The 16,273-nt window shown below is 42.7% G+C and overlaps 1 long non-coding RNA gene and 1 pseudogene across 1 annotated transcript; both read right to left on the bottom strand.

Moving 5' to 3' along the window:
• LOC126000668 (uncharacterized) lies at positions 1 to 937 on the bottom strand. The gene is made up of 4 exons (XR_007492835.1): positions 866 to 937; positions 362 to 613; positions 110 to 277; positions 1 to 25 (listed from the first exon to the last, which is right to left on the bottom strand). It is a non-coding gene; the product is annotated as an uncharacterized LOC126000668 (long non-coding RNA).
• Positions 938 to 10,501: 9,564 nt separating this feature from the next.
• LOC126000673 (uncharacterized) lies at positions 10,502 to 10,601 on the bottom strand (annotated as a pseudogene).
• Positions 10,602 to 16,273: the final 5,672 nt, after the last annotated feature.

Genomic DNA, 16,273 nt, shown 5'->3' on the forward strand with positions numbered 1-16,273 from the left:
CCTCTGGTGTCTGACGAGAATTGACCTATAACTGAAGTCTTTCCCACATTGCCTACAAACATGGGGCTTCTCTCCTGTGTGTGTCCTCTGGTGTTTGGTGAAATTTGACCTCTGACTAAAGCCTCGCCCACAGTCTCTGCAAACATGGGGCTTCTCTCCAGTGTGTATCCTTTGGTGTATGATGAGACTTGACCTATGAATGAAACCTCGCCCACATTGCCTACAAACATGGGGCTTCTCTCCTGTGTGTATCCTTTGGTGTGTGATGAGATTTGACCTCTGATTAAAGCCTCGACCACACTGCCTACAAACATGAGGCATCTCTCCTGTATGTGTACTCTGGTGTGCGATGAGATTTGACCTCTGACTAAAGCCTCGCCCACATTCCCTACAAACATGGGGCTTCTCACCTGTGTGTGTCCTCTGGTGTTTGGCGAGATGTGACCTCTGACTGAAGCCTCGCCCACACTCCCCACAAACATGGGGCTTCTCTCCTGTGTGTATCCTTTGGTGTATGATGAGATGTGACCTATCATTGAAGCCTCGCCCACACTCCCCACAAACATAGGGCTTCTCTCCTGTGTGTATCCTTTGGTGTCTGACGAGATGTGACCTACGATTGAAGCCTCGCCCACACTCTGCACAAACATGGGGCTTCTCTCCGGTGTGTAGTCTTTGGTGTGTGATGAGACTTGACCTATGAATGAAGCCTCGCCCACATTCCGTACAAACATGAGGCATCTCTCCTGTATGTGTACTCTGGTGTGCGATGAGATTTGACCTCTGACTAAAGCCTCGCCCACATTCCCTACAAACATTGGGCTTCTCACCTGTGTGTGTCCTTTGGTGTTTGGCGAGATGTGACCTCTGACTGAAGCTTCGCCCACACTCCCCACAAACATGGGGCTTCTCTCCTGTGTGTATCCTTTGGTGTATGATGAGACGTGACCTGTGACTGAAGCCTCGCCCACACTCTGCACAAACATGAGGCTTCTCTCCTGTGTGTATCATTTGGTGTGTGATGAGATTTGACCTAAGACTGAAGCCTCGCCCACACTCTGCACAAACATGGGGCTTCTCTCCTATTTGTATCCTTTGGTGTCTGATGAGACTTGACCTATGACTGAAGCCGTGCCCACATTCCCTACAAACATGGGACTTCTCTCCACTGTGTGTCTTCTGCTGTGTGATAAGTTTCGACTTTTGACTAAAGCCTTGCCCACACTCCCTCAAATCATGAGGCTTCTCTTCTGTGTGTGTCTTCTGGTGTATTGCATTTGATACAAGAGTGAAATCTTTTCTAGGCCTCACATTCTTATCTCTTAAAAATCTTATTATTCCTAATCCTTGACCTACTTTACCCGTGTCCTCTGGGTTTAATGTATGCCAGGTGCTAGTTTTTTCCTCATTTGAAATCTCATGTTTATTAGAGCTCCCTATTTGACTGTAACATAATCTAGATAAGGCAGTTGAAATATTTTTATCTAAAGGTATGGAGCTTTCTTTGTGCTTTTGACTGTCAAGTATGTCATTTCTAGTTTTGTCATTGTAAGTATTAGAAAGTATTTGCCATTGGTTCTGATTCCGAGGATAGGAGTTCTCTGATGAAGCTTGCTCTCTTGGCAATGCTCCTGGGACTATCCAAGAGGGATGAATTGGGTTCATGTGATGATTAAGGAAGTTCTGATTGGAGAAATTCCGTGACCAGAAGGGACATGGGTAGATTTCTGGCTTTGGTTCTGCTGAAAGAAGAATTTGGTCAGAGTAGAATTGACAAGGCTTTCTGGAACATAGCTCTGTCTCCTGGTAAATTCTGTTCTCATGGCTTTCCTTATTTTGTGGATAAAGCAAGATAAGACTTCCTATTCTTAAATATTCCAATTCATTTTTTTGGAATTATATAATATTACGCAGAGTTTCCCACAACTTATTCCTTGCTCTGGGATATGGGTTCACTTCCTGTATGTTGGTACCTAACAGTATGTTTTATCTTACCATTTATAATTATTCTAACTTTTAAAGTTAACGAACTCCATATTCAAAATATTTTATTAGTTTTGGGGCTCAGCATTATGGGCAGTGAATGGGAGCAAGACAGTTTCTGCACCAATGATCTTGGAGCAAGACGCCCCACTCCAGGGCCCCCATTTCACACAGGCCCACAATGTTCCACTCCGAATCCATGACTTCCTCCCAAGAACATCATTCCACACTCACCTGCAAACATGCCCCTTGGCAGCCTCTCCAGGATTCCATCCTCCAGCCAGGAGATCAGCAAAGGTTTCACCTTGCAATGCCCTGCCCAGAAGAGTATTTTCTGGGGTTAGATAATGGGAAACAAACTGAAGCATGAGTCTAAGGTTCTATTGAAAGCTGACAAGCCATAGGACAGATGAGAATGCGCTCTCAATATGCATATTTGCTATTGCACAGATGAGATCAGATTGCAATGAAATCAAGAGTCTAATGGAGGGGGCCGGATAGATAGCATGGAGGTAAGGAGTTTGCCATTCATACAGAACGTCAGTGGTTCAAATCCTGGCATCCCATAGACACATTTTATACAATCAGTTCAATAGATCAATTTCTTGAATATCCTGAAACTCCAGCATACTAATCCATTAAAAGAAAACTGAGAAAACGAAGAAAGACTCCTGAACCTAGGAATATGGAGAGAAATCCTGGAAAATTTCCAAGTCCACCAATATGCCTTACAGATGAGGATCGAAAATAAACTCTTAATGTTTTAGCAATAAATAAAGAAGTTACTAGCCAGCAAACTAAGAAATCTAAAGCTGGGAAGAAAAAAATAAAAAATATCCTAACTCTGGACAATTCAACTAACACCAAGAACTCTTTTGGAAAATGAGACTGCATAAAAATAAACCTGAAGGACTAAAAAACATGTCAGCAAACCACTATGGCTAGAATTACAAGGTAGAAAATCACATTGACAAACTTGAAGACAAACTACAAACCAGAGCTGATTAAATAAGTCAAAAAAGAAAGGAGAGCTGGGGGGCGGATCGGTGGCACAAGCAATAGGGTATTTGCCTTGCAAGTGCCTATCCTAGAAGGAACTGTGGTTCGATGAACTGTGGTTCGATCCCCCAGTGTCCCACGTGGTCAAACAAAGCTGGAGCGATTTCTGAGTGCAGAAACAGGAGTAATCCCAGAATAATGCCGGGTATGACAAAAAAGGAAAAAAAAATGGGGCTAGGGAGATAGACTGTGGTAAGAAATTTCCCTTTCAAGTGGCTGACCCAGGACCCACAGTGATTCAAATCCCATATGGTCCCCTGTACCTGCCAGAAGTGATTACTTAGCAGAGAGCAGGAGTAACTCCCGAGTGCTGCCGGGTGCAGTATAAAATCCAAACAGAGAGAGACAGAGAAAAAGCAGTGAAACAAATTGAAGGGTACTTAATGAACAAACAGAGACATAATCTCCAATTTATAGAAATAACAGATGAGAGGAAAATGGGAAAAGAGAAGAACAAGGAGTAATAGCAGATAACATTCCTACTCTCTGAAAAGAGACTTCTGTACAAATGAAGTGGGGAAAAGAGAGCTAAGCAAGAGAGCCCCAACAGAACACAAACAATACATATATTGATCCAAACAAAAAAATAAACAGTGACATAGATTGAATCTTTAAAGCACTTAAGAAGAAACACTTTAAGTAGAAAGAAAGGACATACGAAACAAATCATCTCCCATTTCAAACAATGCAAGCAAGGAAAGGAAGGTTGACCTAATTTCTACTGAATAAGGTAAGTTTTCAGGGTCCGGAGCAGTGGCGCTAGAGGTAAGGCATGTACTGTTGGGGTGTTTCACCTTATTTTTCTCCTTCGTCTCTCAAACCAATGATGAGAGCCTAAGGATTCCGCCCATTTTCGGCATATTAGACTTTTACCCCAGTTTATTACTTTTCTCTTCTTCAAACAAAACCACATTAACTTGAACAATCTAGTCCTGCCTCCCAGTTAGAGGGGGAAATAAGGGAGACACCAAGACCAAACAGGTGCAAGACGACAGAGGGGACCACATTTTCTAGCAGCCCCGGGGATGAGGGAGGAGGATTTGGGTGGTAGGACAAAACGGTGGTGTAGGGAGGACAAATCGGTGATGGGAACCCCCCTGATTTTATGTAAATATGTACATAAAATATTATTGTCAACAATATGTAAACCACTATGTTCAAAATGAAAATTATATTAAAAAATAAAAGACACGGGGCCGGGTAGGTGGCGCTGGAGGTAAGGTGTCTGCCTTGCAAGCGCTAGCCAAGGAAGGACCACGGTTCAATTCCCTGGCGTCCCATATGGTCCCCCCAAGCCAGGGGCGATTTCTGAGCACATAGCCAGGAGTAACCCCTGAGCGTCAAACGGGTGTGGCCCAAAAACCAAAAAAAAAAAAAAAGAAAAAGACACAGAGTGGCAAAACGGGTCAAAAAGATGAATCCAACATTCTGCTACCTACAAAAAACACGCCTGAATAGTCAGAACAAACAGACTCAAAATCAAAGGCTCGAGGAAAATCATCCAAGCAAACAACACCCTTAAAAGGCTGGGGTGGCCATATTATTATCTGATGACACCACCTTTATCCTCAGAAAAGTGGTAAGGGACAAAGATGGACACTAATCAAGGGATATGTGCAACAGGAAGAATTCAGACTATAAAACATATATGCAACCAATGAAAGACTAGCAAATTATCTAGTACAATTACTGACAACTCTGAAAGATATCAATAACAACACAATAATTGTGGGAGACCTCAACACGGCCCTATCAACACTTGATAGGTCAACCAGACTGAAACCAAACAAAAACATACTAGCCCTGAAAAGAGTAATGGAAGAAAGAGGACTAGTAGATACTCCATCCCAAAAAAACTGGATACAGATTCTTCTCCAATGTACAAGGGTCCATCTCCATGATAGAGTACATGCTGACACATAAAACATACCTCCACACAATCAAGAGAATAAAAAACTTGCAGGCTACCTTTGCTGACCACAAGGCTCTGAAATTAGATGTGAACTACAAAGGCACACAAAAGAAAAACTTTAACAACTGGAAATTAAACACCCTGCTACTGAACAAAACAGTAGGTCTGAGATGACATCAAAGAGGAAATCAAAACTTCCCTGGAAACAAATGATAATGAAGACACAAACTGCCAGAATCAATGGGACACAGCAAAAGCAGTCCTGGGAGGAAAATTTATAGCCCTCCAAGCACACATCAGGAAGGAAGAAGGGGCAAACCTGAATAATTTAATGACACAGCTCATAAAATTAGAAAATGACCAACAAGAGGAACCAAAATTAGGGAGACAGAAGGAAATAAAAAAGCTGAGCAGAAATCAACGAAGTGGAAAACCAAAAAACAATCCAGAGGATCAACGAAAGCAGAGTTGGTTCTTTGAAAAAATAAACAAGATTGATAGACCATTGGCAAAATTCACAAAGAGAGAGAAACCTGATAACCCATATTAAAAATGAAAGGGGGGGGCCAGCAGAGATAGGACAGTGATGTTTGCCTTGCAAACAGCAGATCCAGGACCTAAGGTGGTTGGTTCGAATCCCGGTGTCCCATACGGTCCCCCGTGCCTGCCAGGAGATATTTCTGAGCAGACAGCCAGGAGTAAACCCCTGAGCAACGCCGGGTGTGGCCCAAAAACCAAAAAGAAAAAAAAAAAAGAAAAAGAAATGAAAAGGGGGAGATCATGACAGATATTGCAGAGATCCAAAGGGTAATCAGAAACTACTTTGAGAAACTTTATGCTGCTAAACATGAGAACCTTGAAGAATGGGAAACTTGAACACTTATAACCTTCCACATTGAAGTAAGGAGGATGTAGCATACCTGAACACCCCCATCACTACTGAGGAAATTGAAACTGTAATCAACCATCTGCCCAAAAAGAAAATCCCAGGCCCAGATGGATTTCCTAATGAATTCTTTCATATCTTTCAACAAGAGCTACCACAAGTCCTAGCCAGGCTCTTCCATGAAATTGAAAAAACAGGAACACTCCCAAAAAGCTTTTATGAAGCCAAAATCACCTTGATTCCGAAACCAGACAGAGATGCTGCCACATAAGAAAATTACAGACCAATATCCCTGATGAATGCTGATGTAATGATCTTCAACAAAATCCTGACAAATAGGATCCAATGCATCATCAAGAAGATCATACACTACAATCAAGTAGGTTTCATCCTGGGAATGCAAGGATGGTTTAACATCTGTAAATTTATCAACATCATACACAACATCAACAACAAGAAAAATAAAAATCACATGATCATATCAATAGACACCCATTTTTGATCAAAACTCTCAGCAAGACGGGAATGGAAGGAACCTTTCTCATTCTAGCTGAAGCCGTCTACAACAAGCCAATGGCAAATATTATCCTCAATGGAGAAAAACTAAAAGCCTTTTCTTTAAATTCAGGTACAAGACAAGTCTGTCCGCTCTCACATCTCCTCTTCAACATAGTACTGGAAGTTCTTGCTATAGCAATCAGGCAAGAAAAAGATATCAAGGGAATCCAGATAGGAAAGGAAGAAGTCAAGCTCTCACTGTTTACAGATGACATGATAATCTACTTAGAAAACCCTAAAGCGGGCCTGGAGAGATAGCACAGCAGTGTTTGCCTTGCAAGCAGCTGATCCAGGACCAAAGGTGGTTGGTTCAAATCCCGGTGTCCCATATAGTCCCCCATGCCTGCCAGGAGCTATTTCTGAGCAGACAGCCAGGAGTAAACACTGAGCAACGCTGGGTGTGTCCCAAAAACCAAAAACCAAAAAATAAATAAATAAATAAATAAATAAAACCCTAAAGACTCTACCAGAAAGCTTCTGGATACAATAGACTCATATAGCAAGGTGGCAGGCTACAAACTCAACACACAGAAATTAATGGCCTTTTATACACCAATAATGATAGGGAAGAGAAGGAAGTCAAGAAGGCAATTCCATTTACAATAGTGCCACACAAACTCAAATATCTTGGAGTCAACTTGACCAAAGATGTGAAGGACATATGCAAAGAAAACTGTAAGCCCTGCTCCAAGAAATAAGAGAGGGCACACGAAATGGAAACACATACCCTGCTCATGGATTAGCAGGATTAACATCATTAAAATGTCAATACTCCCCAAAGCATTATACCGATTTAATGCGATCCCCTTAAAAATACCCGTGACATTCTTCAAAGAAGTGGATCAAACACTTATGAAGTTCATCTGGAACAATAAACACCCTGGAATAGCTAAAGCACTCCTAGGGAAAAGGAAGATGGGAGGCATTACTTTCCCCAACTTTAAACTGTACTACAAAGCAATAGTTATCAAAACAGCATGGTATTGGAATAAAGACAGACCCTCAGATCAGTGGAATAGGGTTGAGTTCTCAGGCATTGTCCCCCAGACATACAATTACCGAATTTTTGACAAAGGAGGAAGAAATCCTAAGTGGAGCAGGGAAAACCTCTTCAACAAGTGGTGCTGGTAGAACTGGTTAGCCACTTGCAAAAAAGCGAGCATACACCCCCAGTTAACATCATGTACGTAGGTAAAATTCAAATGGATTAAAGACCTTGATATCAGACCTAATACCAAATAGAATAATGCGTCAGTGAAACAATCCATGACATTGAGACTAAAGGCATCTTCAAGGAGGAAACTGCACTTTCCAAACAAGTGGAAGCAGAGATCAACAGATGGGAATACATTAAATTGAGAAGCTTCTGCACCTCAAAAGAAATAGTGCCCAGGATACAAAATTTACTCACCGAGTGGGAGAAACTATTCAGGGGCAGATCCTGGCTTCCGGTTCTCTATCCATCCACTCTTGAGCTGGAGGCTAGCTCTAGCAGCATGGGGTTTGGGGAGACCCCATGTGGAAGGCCTTCTCTCTAACTTGGGTGCGCTGGGAGCCATGATAGGCCCCCAGCCTTCCCCTCTTCTGCCCCCGGCCTCCAGGCCTTCTGGGTTTCAGCCCAGGAGGCCAGCAATGGTGGGTCTTAACTTGGTGTGTGCTGAGATTTGCTGGGTTGTGCTAAGTTTGTCACTGGCAATTTCTGACCAGTCCACATATGGAAAACTTCTCATAATTAAAAAAAAACAAAAATAAAAAAACAAAGAAATAGTGCCCAGGATACAAGAGTTACCCACCGAGTGGGAGAAACTATTCACCCAATACCCATCAGATAAGGGGCTAATATCCAAAATATATAGGGCACTGACAGAACTTTACAAGAAAAAAAAACATATAATTCCAGCAAAAAATGGGGAGAATAAATGAACAGACGCTTTAATAAAAAAAAGAAATACAAATGGCCAAAAGGCACATGAAAAATGCTCCTCATCACTAAACATTAGGGAGATGCAAATCAAAACAATGATGAGATACACACAACAGAAATTGGCACACATCAAAAAGAATGAGAACAATCAGTGCTGGCGGGGATGTGGAGATAAAGGAACTCTTATTCACTGCTGGTGGGAATGCCATCTAGTCCAACCTCTATGGAAAGTGATATGGAGATTCCTCCAAATTCTGGAAATTGAGCTTACATTCGACCCAGCTATTCCACTCCTAGGGATATACCCTAAGAACAAGAATAAATTACAAAAACCCCTTCCTCACACCTATATTTATTGCAGCACTATTCACAATAGCCAGGCTCTGGAAACAACCAAGATGCCCTTCAACAGACGAATGGTAAAGAATCGGTGGTGCATATACACAATGGAATATTATGCAGCCGTCAGGAGAGATGAAGTCATTAAATTTTCCTACACATGGATGTACATGGAATCTATCATGCTGAGTGAAATAAGTCAGAGGGAGAGAAAGAGATGCAGAATAGTCTCACTCATCTATGGGTTTTAAGAAAGATAAGTCATTTTTGCAACAATCCTGAGACAGTGAGAGAAAGGCTGGAACTTCCAGCTCACTTCATGAAGCTCACCACAAAGAGTGGTGAGTGCAGTTATAGAAATATCTGTACAGAGAACTACCATAATCATATGAATGAATGAGGGAACTGGAAAGCCTGTCTGGAGTACAGGTGGGGGTGGAGTAGGATGGAGTGAGATTGGGGACATTGGTGTTGGGAAAGTTGCATTGTGAAGGGGGTGTTCTTTACATAACTGAAAGCTAATCACAATCATATATGTAAACAAGATGTTTAAATAAAGAAAAAGTTTCGAAAAACAAACGAAGAAACACTGCAACGCACTCAAACTTCCGGAGAAAGTAAAAAAAAAAGAATATAGAGAGAAATCCTGGCAAATGTACAAGTCCACCATTATGCATGAACCTTATAGAGGAGAATCTAAAATAAACACAATGTTTTAGCAAAGAAATAGAGGTTACTAGCTAGCAAACTTTAAGAAATTTAAAGCTGGGCCCGGAGAGATAGCACAGCGGCGTTTGCCTTGCAAGCAGCCGATCCAGGACCAAAGGTGGTTGGTTTGAATCCCGGTGTCCCATATGGTCCTCCGTGCCTGCCAGGAGCTATTTCTGAGCAGGCAGCCAGGAGTAACCCCTGAGCACCGCCGGGTGTGGCCCAAAAACCAAAAAAAAAAAAAATTTTAAAGCTGGGAATAAAAACAGAAAAAAAGTAATCTAAAGCTGGACAATTCAACCAACTCAAAGAACTCTTTTGGAAAATGAGACTCCATAGAACTGAAATTGAAGGACTGAAAAACATGTCAGCAAACCACCATGGCTAGAATTACAAGGTAGAAAATCGCATTGAAAGTCTTGAAGACAAATTACAAACCAGAGCTGATTGAAGAAGTCAAAAAAGAAAGGAGAGCTGAGTGGAAGCGGTGGCTCAAGTAGTAGGGCGAATTCCTTGCAAGCGTCTAACCTAGGCAGGGCAGTGGCTCGATCCCAGGTGTGCCATATGGTCAATCAAAGCTGAGGTAATCTTTGAGCATCATCGGATGTGCCATTTTAAAAAGGAAAGGGAAGGAAGGAAGGAAGGAAGGAAGGAAGGGAGGGAGGGGGGAAGGAGGGAGGGAGGGAAGGAAGGAAGGAAGGAAGGAAGGAAGGGAGGGAGGGAGGAAGGGAGGGAGGGAAGGAGGAAGGAAGGAAGGAAGGAAGGAAGGAAGGAAAGGGAAGGAAGGAAGAAAGGAAGGAAGGAAGAAAGGAAGGAAGGAAGACTGACTGACAGAACATAAACAGACATATTAGTCCAAACAAATGAAAAACAGAGATCAAATCTTTAAAGCGATAACAAAGTAAGGAAGAAGCACCTTAAGTACAAAGAAAGGACATATGAATCAAAACAGATCTCCCATTTGAAACAATACAGGGAAGAAAAGGAGGAATGACATCCTTTCTACTGAATAAGAGAAAATTTCAACCTGGCGATCACTATCATGTGAACCTATTATTTCCATGGGAGGGCGGGTCAAAAACATTCTCAAACAAGAAATATCCCTCAGAATATAGTGCTAAACAAACCAATTCTCTTTTTCTTTTAATTCACAAATTTGCATGTCATCCTTGAGCAGGGTCCATGTTAATCTTCTCTTCCAATTTTAGTATATGTGCTGCTGAAGGGAGCACATAACCAACTCATTCTAAATGAACTACTCAAGGAGCAATGACAAAAACCTAATCCCCAATTGTAACAACAGTCCTACAAATAGAATGGCAAAATAGCCTTTTCTGTCAAAAGTTTCCTTCAATGTCAATGAACTAAAGTCTCCCATCAGAAGGCAGAGTAGTGGGTTGAATCAGAAAATAAAATCCTGTCACCTGATGCCTGCAGAAAATACAATTCAAAGTTCAGGATAGACACAGGCTCAAAGGAAAAGGATGGAATACAATGATACAAGCTACTGGAAAACAACGAAGGCTGAGACAGTCATATTGATAGCAGACCAAATTGCATGCAATCTCAAGAAAGTATTTAAACACAAGGATGAGCACTAATTATTGATCCTAGGAGCAAAAGACCAAGAAGTACTAACCCTGATCAACTTTTATGCATCAAACATAGAGCCAGCAATATATCTAAGGCTTTTGCTCACAAACCTAAAGAAACATGAATGGAAATGTGATATAATAGGAGATTTTTGCATTCCATTATTGCCAATACAGATCCATTACCAGGGATCCTCAAACTTTTTAAACAGGGGGCCAGTTCACTGTCCCTCAGACCATTGGAGTGTCTGATTATAGAAAAAACAAAACTTATGAATGAATTATTATGTACAGTGCATATATCTTATTTTGAAATGAATAAACAAAACAGGCATTTGATAAAATCTAACACTCACTGAAGAAAAATACCCTCAGCCGAACTGTTGTGTAAAGAATCTTCAGCAAGGGGGCCGGGCGGTGGCGCTAAAGGTAAGGTGCCTGCCTTGCCTGCGCTAGCCTTGGACGGACCGCAGTTCGATCCCCCGGTGTCCCATATGGTCCCCCGGTGTCCCATATGGTCCCCCAAGCCAGGAGCACTTTCTGAGCACATAGCCAGAAGTAACCCCTGAGCGTTACCGGGTGTGGCCCAAAAACCAAAAAAAAAAAAAAAAAAAAAAAGAATCTTCAGCAAGATAATAAAAGCTATGTATGAAAATCTCTCAGCCAGCATTATTCTTAATGGCAAAACACTAACATCTTTTCCACGAAGGTCAAGCATTAGGAAAAGTATGTCCAGTCTGCACTGTCATTAAACATAATGCCATAATAGACTGACACTCCAGTGATAATTCACTCAGTAGGTTTTGCAATTTATTTTCAACTAAACCTAGATTACTATTGCCATATATCATAATGCCCATGTTCTCAGTTTGCTTTCTGGATAGAAACTTAGATGCTCAATACCCATTATGGTTGTTTTAAAAATGCTCTATGCACAATCTAACCCAAAAACACTTTCGTCAACAAAGTTTACCCTCACCAATGATAATATTACTTGAAATTGAAAAATTTTCCATCTGACCTGTCAGTTTGGTATTATTTAAGAACTCTGACCTGTACCACCCGGATCAGTTTTTCAACTGCAGCCCATGGATTGATCTTCATTGTCTATATATGTGAGTGTGTGTGTGATGGCTACCTCTATGTCTAGTGTCCACCTGCATTGTACATGCCTACTTTATAAACAGTCCTTCCTTTTTTATAAATATAACCATTCCCCGACCATGGTTAACACTTTACAAATCCTTCTGAATCCGTTTGTTCTCTCACTCTGATCTGTTATTTCTCTCTATTTAATCCTTCTCATCCTCAGCCCTAATGCTGAGGAAATGGAACATTCTCCTCCTCGAACCTGCATCAAGCCAGCTCCCAAAGCAAAAGGACAGCTAGAAGATGCAGCTGTCACAGCTGATTTGCTCTTGACAGCCCTTTTCTTCCACATCCCTTTTCTGTGGACTGCTGCAAACTACCTGATTCTGTTTTTGAGAGAACTTTAGATGGAGGACATTACACTGTTGGGAGCCTTTTTTCAAACTCCACAAGGCCAGTCAGACACTGAAGCTGTGTTCTGAACTTTATTCCTTGCCTAGAGTATTTGAAAAGACTTAAAAAGAATGGGTGTATTTTTTGTGTCTTCTTTAGATACAATATCCTTATTAGGTATAATTTGTATTATATAGATGTAGTTATCCCCATCCTTTTTAGAATTTGTTTAGTAGAAAATTCTAAAAGGTAAGATTCAAGTCAAACTCTCCCTGGCCAGGGAGAGGATGCAAGGAATTGGGAAACATGCTCTGTTTGCAGGGACATCTGTATGCAGGGACATCATCACTGCCCAATATAATGCCCCGGGAAGCACTGGGAGAACCTCAGGATGTGCTATTGCACGGTACTTTGAAATTATGGAAAGAAATTAAGTGACTTTTCAATGCTGTCGTCTCATTACGATTGAAAGAATAGTAAAGACATGAACATATAACAATAAAGAAGGGCAAGCCAAGAATCATCACAAATACCCAAAATGATCTCCCAAACCTGACAGGACTGAGCAGAGTCTAGAATAAGTTTGAGCACTCCCAGGTGAGGCTAAGATCCCATGACTCTTGTGCTTTTGGCCAAACTCACAGTGATCAGGGACGAATACAATCTGTGCTCATGGAGGACTTCTGGAAGACTTAGGGGAACATATGCACAGCCGGGATGAAACCCAGTATGCCACAGGTATGGCAAACCCTGACAAAATGTATGATTTTTCTGGTCACTGAAGACATTTAAAAACAGAAAGTTGGACTCATCTGAAAAATAAAGTCAGGACCTGGAAGGTTGAAAATAAGGAGACAACTTGACTTGGGCTATGCAGAATCACTTCCCCTGTTGGAACCAGATCCAGCCAGATCCTGGCACCTCCTTGTCACCCCAGGATATAGCCCACAGCAGTGACCCCCCGCAGCTCTCACCTACGGCCCGCAGATGCCCATATATCTCCAGCATCACGTCTCGGTAGAGCTTCCGCTGAGAGGCATCCAGGCACAGCCATTCCTCCGGGGAGAAGATCACAGCCACCGCAGGGAAGGAGACCATGTCCTAAGCACAGACAGTGGAGTTGAGGTCCAAGGTTCATTCACAGCACTGGGGAGAGAACAGGAATTCGCAGTGCCAAAGAGTGACTCAGGGACTTTACTTCTGTCCTCTTGAGCACCCACCCTCCAAGTGCCTCTCTAAATGGGCACCTAAAATGGAAGGTCACCAGCCATTATGGTAGAGAGCCAGATCTGTGAACATGATATGCAGACTGTATTCTAGAATATACATGGCAAGTGTTGGTTGCCGATATCACACATGGCTTATATCTGCACTAGATTCACTGAACACTCTTGGCTTAAATGCCTGACTACAAAGGCAGAGGAGCTCAAAGAGCAACTCTTATTGTGGTCCAAATGGTTAGTACACACTAATCCCTACTGCCTCCAGAGACCACTGCCCAGGAAACCAGCAGCAAGAAGGTAAATGGAGGGTCTGCTGAGTGAACCAAACCTGTGCTTAGGGTTATTAACACTCACAGTTCACTCCAAGCAAATCTGTTCCAGTGGATGTAAAAACACCTGAATCCCAGCAACTATGGCTTCCAGAAGAAAACTTTGCTCCTGTTTCCCCATTAGAACTACAAACCACAAGACTGTAACAAGGAGCCTTTAGAAATGCAACTGGTTTACTGAGGAGAAATGTGGCTGCACAAAGGAGCCTGACTGCAGAGTGAAGGACAAAAGAGCTGAGCATGTCCTGACCTCAGCAATAGTGCCATGGAGGGCACAGAAAGGGACAACCTGGGGTCAATCTCAGGCACAGGCTAGTGCCCCCTGAAGTCCCCAGGTGTGAACCCTCTGTATAGACTCAAGGAAAGGCCTTGAGCACAGCCAAATGGCTCAAAATTTTATAGAAAACAAAACAAGCAGATACATGGCAAGTACCAAGCAACCAAAACCAAAACCAAACCAAAACACATAGGGAAGAGCATGTATAGAAATAGACCTTGCGGTGTTCTAATCAGGGTTCTAGAATAATGGATCCCAGGGAGAGACTGTCAGACACGCATGCAGAATTCTGAGTGAATATGTAAACTTGGGCACAGAGATCGTCCTGGCATAGAAGCAGCAGCCAAATACAAGATCATTGTGTGGAACAAGAAGACTATCTATCTGCTTCATACTCGTCATGGAAGGTGCTATCCTAGGCTGAATACATAACAGCCTATATTTCCACCCCCCTCTGCTAGAGGATATGATTTCAGAGGGCAGACCCAGGAAATTTTCTTTCAGTTGTTGTCATCAAATAGAAATAAATCAGATTTTCTCAGATAAGGCAGGAATAATGTACCATCGCAAAATCATAGGCTCAAGTCTCCTTCCTCACCAACGTCCAGGACCATATTACCAGGAGCTCAACACTGGAACCTGGCATCCAAAGGTTCTTAGACCTGCCAGGGTTAACCCAGAACACTGAGTCCCGAGAAGGGCCTAAGTACCAAATGGCCTTGCCAGAAATAAAAACCTAAGACAACAAACCAAGATAAAAGTGGCCTTAACCTGCAGAGATCAGAGTCCCTGCTAGGTGTGCCAGGAGCCACAGTGCATCCCTAGACCCTTCCAAGTATATCTTGGGCACACAAACCCTTTGGGATTTTGCACTTTTTGTCCCCCTTCCCTGTCCTTCATAGAGCCCTTACCTGCGGACAGTGAGATCCCATCTTCTCCATCCTGGATTCTTCCCAAAGAGCAGCATAAAGGCCCATTGCACCAACTGCTGGAGTACAGATACAGCCGTGAGCAACAAGGAAGAGCACACCTCTGCCCAGCTGCTTCCTGCTGGGTCTTGCTTATCAGCAATAGATTTTGGGCAGAGGAGAGTGTACTAAAGGGAGGCATTCGTCCTTCAGGCAGCTGATCCAAACTGGACAATTTGGGGTGGACCTCTGTGCCTTTGACCATGCTAGGTAGGCCCAACACTCTTTGGCAAAATAACCATTTTGTATCAAATTCTCAGTTTTTAACTACTTTTACTAAAAGTACTTCCACAAAAATCTGGGGTCACAAGGTTATAGAACAATGAAAGTGCAAAGTGATCTGAAACTTTTATAGAGAAAAATATTCATTATCTGGAAAATAAACTCAAGGCCTGGACAGCAAATATAACAAAAATGGTGGAGCGTGAGGTAGTTGCCTTGCCAGGAGTGAGCACTGAGAGCAGAGCCAGGCAAAAGCCCTGAGATTTTAGGGGTGAGCACTCAACTGTAGAAAAACCCCAACATTCCCAGTGCTCCTCTGCTGCTCGCCTGGCCAAGACCGCAGCTCTGGAGTGCTCAGAGTAGCCTCTATCCACACTCACCTGTCAACACATCCTTCGGCAGCATCCCCAGGGCTTCTCCTTCCAACCACGAGATCAGCGCAGGCTTCACCTTGCAATGCCCTGCCCAGAAGGACGGATCTTGGGTTAGAGACAAGGAAGGGGACAGAAGTCGGCACATAGATATGGGTCCCTAATGAAGGAGACCAAATAACAGATGAACAGAGTCTCAGCTCTCCATATGCATGCTGCTTATTGCACAGATGAGAACCAGGGTGAAATGGAAGTCAAACTGAGGGGGCGGGTCATACAGCGAGGGATGGGGGAGCAAAAGGACTGTGTTGGTCTCGCACATGGATGAATGCATGTGATGTAGGCACACACTGGTTGAGTTTCTCAGAGTCACCCCTTGAGTTACTCAGTTCCCTGCAGCCATCAGACACTGACCACTGAGTAAAGAGCCAGGAGTAAAC

Source organism: Suncus etruscus (genome assembly GCF_024139225.1).
Source record: "Suncus etruscus isolate mSunEtr1 chromosome X unlocalized genomic scaffold, mSunEtr1.pri.cur SUPER_X_unloc_9, whole genome shotgun sequence".
NCBI classification, from domain to species: Eukaryota; Metazoa; Chordata; class Mammalia; order Eulipotyphla; family Soricidae; genus Suncus; species Suncus etruscus.